The sequence below is a fragment of the Pterocles gutturalis genome, unplaced genomic scaffold (genome assembly GCF_000699245.1).
Source record: "Pterocles gutturalis isolate BGI_N339 unplaced genomic scaffold, ASM69924v1 scaffold14306, whole genome shotgun sequence".
In the NCBI taxonomy this organism is placed as follows: domain Eukaryota; kingdom Metazoa; phylum Chordata; class Aves; order Pterocliformes; family Pteroclidae; genus Pterocles; species Pterocles gutturalis.
The window spans coordinates 27,088-33,636 of NW_010100565.1; positions in this window are offsets into that span (position 1 = coordinate 27,088).

Genomic DNA, 6,549 nt, shown 5'->3' on the forward strand with positions numbered 1-6,549 from the left:
AGATTCTCAAGAGGATTTTTGAAAGCTCCCCTCTAACTATTACTGAATCATAGAATCATAGAACGGTTTGGGTTGGAAAGGACCTCAAAGATCATCAAGTTCCAAACCCCTGAGCAGGGACACCTCCCACTAGCCCAGGCTGCTCAAAGCCTCATCCAGCCTGGCCTTGAACACCTCCAGGGATGGGGCATCCACAGCTTCCCTGGGCAACCTGTTCCAGTGCCTCACCACCCTCACAGTAAAAAAAGTCTTCCTAATATCTCATCTAAAGTTCCTTATCCACTGAGTGGTCCTTCCATCAAATCCATCTCTCTCCAATTTAGAGACACAGATATTATGTGGGACAGTGTCAAATGCTTCACACAAGTCCAGGCAGACGACATCAGTTGCTCTTCCCTTATCCTCATGTAACCCCATCACATTACAGTCTACATCTTATTAAGCACATTTGCTTCCACATGAAGACACGCTAAAATGCCTTGGACTGCTCTTTAACCACTAGTTCTGCAACTGAGCTAACTTCTCAACTTCAGTGGCTTCTTCCTGTTTTCTACTTCGATTTTCTGTAATACGGTCAAATTTTTCACCGCTCAATGGATTTCTTTCTCTACGTGTATGAATGCTGACATGTACAATGACAATGACACTTATTACCATACCATACTAGCTGGAATCAAATGTTTTAACACGTCTTCCAACAGGTCAATTCTGTCTTGCTCATGTGATAAAATGTGTTTAGGGATGATTTTCAGAACTGCTAACCATAATGACTCACTTAACATCAAGATCTGCAGATTCGTAGCACTTTTATTGATCTGTTCGTTAAAGCATTAGCATTTTTCTAGCCCTCTCTCCATTTCAGGTTCAGCCTTTGCACAATTTATCATTTGCTAATAGACAGGAAAAGATACATGGCAACATTTTTTTAATACTGTATGACTTCTGTCTTTTGCTCCCCTCATAATGCACTTTCTCTGGTCCTGTTTATGACTTTTATTCCTTCTAGACCTTAAATCTTATGAATTTGTTAATTTTCTCTTTTCTTCTCACTTCTGTGTCACTGTACAGCCAAATTTCCACCTTTCCACATTGTCCATGTTAATGTAACTATGATTTGACAACTTATACTGCTAAATGTTACAATTTAGAGTAATAAATTACTTACTGCAGCAAACCTACAGATAACTAACAGCTACCTTTTATCTTTCTTGGCTATGACTGAGCTAAAGAAAAGGCTCTAAAAAGAGGGTGATGTTAAGCTTCAGTCTCTCTTAAAGCTGCAGTTGTCAGAGATGTAATAGACAGCAGGGGAATGCACGTGACAATGCAGAATGTGAGGCAAGACTTTTAACTGGCAGATTAAACTGAGAATACCCTAATGGGTATAAAATGGTAACTGAAAAATTACACTCCATATTGCGTGATTTGCAACTCGGAAAAAACACAGGAAAAGCCCTATCATGAGCCAGAGGAGATGCCTAATCCAGAAACATAAGCTCTACTGAAGCAGTAAAACTGACACCAAGCAAGGCAGTTCTGCATTCTGCTTGCACTGGCAAGAGGTGTTCAGAGCAGGAAAGACTGCCAGACCCTGCTGTAGGCAGGTGTGAAAAGGCATGGGCAAAGGGAGACAGGAGACACAGAAAGCCACCAGTTATCTTCAGAAGTAAAACTCTGTCACTGAGCTGGTAGGGCCACAGAAGCAGTAGGAAGATAAAAACCAGCCTCAGTGTGGGAGGGAGAAGAATGCCACACATAACAAAACTGCTGGGAAAGAGCCAGAGTGATGGGAAGTACAAGACTGGAGAAGTAATGTTCAGAAACAAGGGGAGAAAACAGGAGTCTTCCATCCCCACAGGGCACTCCTCATACATTACAGATTGGGAAATACATGGGCAAGGTTATCTCTATGATCTACTGTTTCAGACAAGCAGGCAAAGGTGCATCCTACTGGGCTGCTGTCCATCAGACAGCTCTTCAGATTTTGCTGACAGTGTTTTCTGCTAAGGAGAGTGCTCTTGTTCTTCTAGGACACAACTTTCATCTGCTAACCTAAAATAAGGAAGTCTGTTCTGCTGCTATTTTTCACAGCTGAAATGGCTATAGAGAAGACCACAATCTACAGGATATGCTAAGAACAAACCAGAAATATCTGGAGGAGTTAGTTTATAAAACCCCATAACAGTTAAGCCATTTTCTTCAATATCCAAAATAAAAACTACTAGACAAATTAAGAAATCTGTCAAGCAACTGGACTGTCATTCCTATAGGCCCCCTGCCTCGATCTCATTTGTTGTTGCAGTACCACAATATTTTTCTGGATATTTGTACAGTGTCCAATACAAAGTGTCTCTTGTCCTCAGGACACTACAGTGATAAAAATGGCTTTATCAATATTCGCAGATGCTGACAAAATCATATTCTCACCTATCCATTATTTCCTGATAAGTTTCAGGGCTGCATTTTTGCCTGAACAAAAGGACTGTGGCTTAAAGACTGACCTTTTTTTTTCCTCTGCCTTTTCCAGCAGGTATATTATGAGCTGTTAAATAACATTGCTTTCCTGTTACTGCTGAATACTACAGAGATGCCACAAAATCACAACTGACTGCTTGTAGCAGGATCTAAGTTTGTAAAGTAGTGAATTTAGGTGAAAGCTAGACTTGTCTCTAACTACATGAATTTTCTATAATATTGTCCAGATTTATGCAGAGCCAAAAACCAGCCATACTCACCAAAGACAGGAACAAATAGGCTATTTTAGACCTTAGTACTCTCCTGCCCCACCAGAGATACCAATGGGGAGCATGGGTGAGAGCAGTGAGAGGAACACAGAAGCCCTGAAATACAAGTGTTTTGGCAGGGTAAGGATTGGCATGCGTTGTTTCCCCCTTGACCCCCACTGTTGCCTTAGTGCCTCCTGACCATGCTGCTAGAGCTGTGTGCACCCTCCTTTTCTCAACACAGCTCTGCATCCCAAATGTATTAATAAAGATAAGTCCAGAAATGACATCTCTGCCTGTCTTCCCCTTCTTGGAATGACTCTGGCTAAATACATCTACCAAGCTTGCATACATCCTTTCAGTAAGTAGCTAACATTTAGACATTCCATACATTTTCAGTGCCTCCTGTACATCACTATCATTTGTTTGCTTTCCACACATAACACTGAAGAATATTTTCATTCCTTCATCACAGACAGAAAAGCAAACAACTGAATGGAGCTGAATCAAGCTCCTGTAATTAAATTTAACCAAAAATACTGCCTGTACGAACCAACTTTTGCAGTAATTTTTCAGTCCTCTTTCCACTGAGATTATTGCTGCATCCTTGATAGGTTAAGCTTCAAAGATTACATATTCTGTTCACTGCAACATTTGCAAAAAAAAAAAAAAAATCATATGCTTCACTTGACAGCAAAAAAACTGAAAACAATGCCATTGCCAAGTAGTCTACAATGAGAGCTATCACAAACAATCCCTGTGGCAGTAATTAAGCAGTCTTAAAAGCAAGCTATTCGCTGACAATGCCCAGCGTTTGTTCCTTCTTTCCCACCATACCCTCAGAACTAGGCAAACAAGCTGAAAATAATCTAACGTATTAGATGACCGTGCAGTGAAGTTTTGTCTCCTAATCACAAATACCGTGCCTTCGCTCAGACAAAAGAAATCCCATTGAACTGATGTAAGCTTCGCTCATAAAGAGCTGAAACAGAATTAAAATACAGCTGCCCGCTTTTCAGTAATGAGGTCCTGGGTGCTTTGCATCCTGCTGATAAACATTTCTCCTTTTTCGGTCTAAAGTAACTGGAACAATAGAGCTGTTAATCTGAAAACCTTCTGCATATCAGCCTCTCAGAGTAAAGAGCTGCTTACCTTCTAAAGATTTGAAGAGGCCCTTCTACTGGGAAAATAATGAAGATGCTTTCCTGCTGCACTTCAGCATCCCTCTTACTGTAGCAGTTTACCAGGAATCCAGATCCTCCACCATTTTCTGGTCACGTGGGTAGTGGTACTGCTAAATAAGGGTGATCACCTGCCTTCGGATTGCCGGCTGAGTGAACCGGGAGCTACTGGTCTTTGGTTAAAGGAGCACTTACATGAATGCAGAGCTGAAATTTTTTTTTCACATACCCTGTGGAGCTTTGTCAGAGAATCATCAAACTTTGATACAGCGAGTCAGCTGGCAGTAGTGAAAAGCTCCCCACTGTTTCATTTCAGAGCTCAAGGAAAGCTTGTGATGAGAGACTGCATGAAAAAAGTTCTTATGGATTCCTCCCGCCTCAGCCCTCATTTCTGTTTGCATCAATGGTTACGGAGCACAGGCATATTCAAACACGCTTTAGATAACTTGTTCAGTTTGCAATTCAGTCATGGGAACGTATATGCAAATTTTTAAAAAAACCAAACAAACCACCACCAGTTCAGAAGGCAGGGTGAATTCTAGGAACACAAACTGTATGAGCACCAAGAAGCAATGCTCACAGCCCGTGCTCTTGACTATGTTTCTTTGGGGTGTGCTTGAAGGAAGGATATTTCTTCCTATGCAGTGCAGTCCCATAGGCTTCTTTTATTAAAACCTGCTGAGGGCAAAGACCCTAGCAACTCCAGGTTTCTTTCCAAATGCAAACCACCTTTCAATCCTATTGCCTTGCAATCCTTTGGGGATAAAACAACAAGGCAACAGGCCATACGACAGCCTAACCTTCAGGTAGTTTCTCCCTTCGCACTGCACAACTCCTCCTTGAGGATAAACTACATGAGAACTGGTGATGTTTTTCCATCAGATTGCTAGGTCATAGGCATTTAAAACCAAACAGAAGCCTACACCCATTTTCATTTGTCAGCACAGCTCCATGCACACCCGGAGCACAGTGTAAATAAAAATTCAGTAGCTCCCACCTTGTTTGGCATTAGTGTTAGTAATCCTACGGGGAAAGTTACCATCATCTGCTGCAGATATCCTGAGAAATGAGTCCCCAGCTGCTATTTTAAAGAACAATAGACCAACACCAAGCATTTAAAAAAAAATTAAAAATCATCACCAATATGAAAATACATTTTTAAAGAGGACACTGATGCATACATGTAATCTTAGATGCTACTGTCAGCTAGCTCTACATAAAATTCCTAATGATGGGGATATTTTTTAGCACTTTTTCAACTGGGCAATCTTTAACTCAAAAGTCCAGACACCCAGAAGCTGTAATCAGGAAATAGAGCTATAGAGTATTTATGTACAACAGAAGTCATTAGTGGCATGATTATAATGAAGCTACAAAATTAATAACATGGCAGAAGCTGTGGCCTTGATCCTCCACAGAATGTTTTTGAGATTTTAGGATGCTCTGTTGGGACCCACTAAACTCACTGCCAAAGCCAGGTCTGTGTCAACAGGGTTAAGTTTCAAAGCTCATTAATGCTTTATGCTGCAATCTCATCACTTGGAACAAATTATATAGTGAACTAGCTCAGAAAACCATGGAGTTTTGAATAGTTGGAGAGTTTTTCATGTGACCACTAAACTGTATTAACACAGTCCAGGTCTTCTTAAGAAAGTGGTTCTATCAGCCCAATCTCACAATTTAAGTAACGCTTCAGAACCACAAGTGAATAACAGTAAGTAGGGGTTTTTTCCTTTTGAAATTGTTTTTCACTCACTTAAGTGTTGTTCTCTTCTTATTAAAAGGCTCCTATAAAGTAGTTGGTATTTGGCATGTAAATATTAATGCTGTTTTCACAAAAATGGGATCATCACCATATTGGCTGCTGCTATTGTTTAACAGCTGTCTCTGCAATGGAAAACTGGGGTTTTAGTTTTAATTAATTTTCAACCTCCAGATGGTGATAGAATCACCCCAAAATTGATAACAAAAAAGATGGTTGTCATGACTTCATAGGCCAAATCAAGGAGAGAGACAGAACAGAAATGGTGTTACTAAAGCCCATGCATAAATATATTATGTATATGTTATCACTTCCATTAATAAACAAGGTTAGCTGTGAGATTCACTGACATTAAAATAGATTATTACAAAATAAAATAAAATGTTTTAATGAATTTACAGCTATGTTGTTGGAAAGTTCCCTGCTCTGAATTTGTCCCAGTGATTCCTCTGTTTCCACAGAAGCAACATTTTCACAAAGGCTAGTATATAACAGAGAGCTTCTAATATATATTGTATATTACTATAATGATTATAATGGCATGATATATAACAACATAAAACACATTAACTATATAGTTTCCCATCCTAAACTCAGACGAACATTGAAATCTCAAGTTCTGAGCCAGAAATCTTAAGAGTTCTTGCTCATGCCAATCTAAACATTTTGTTTATGTTCAGTTTGCTTTTTTGTTACAAGTCATTAACTTTCATTTACATGGGCCTTCCTACAAGGAAACTTCAAGTTGTTGCTCCTTTCCTTTCATGTTTGTTTTTAACCTTTAAAGCATGCTCCTTGTGTTTACTCAATTGTCATGCTTTGTGCATGTGTAGGAGACCTGAGTTCAATTCCTATTTCAAGTCCATAACCTGGTACTTCAGCA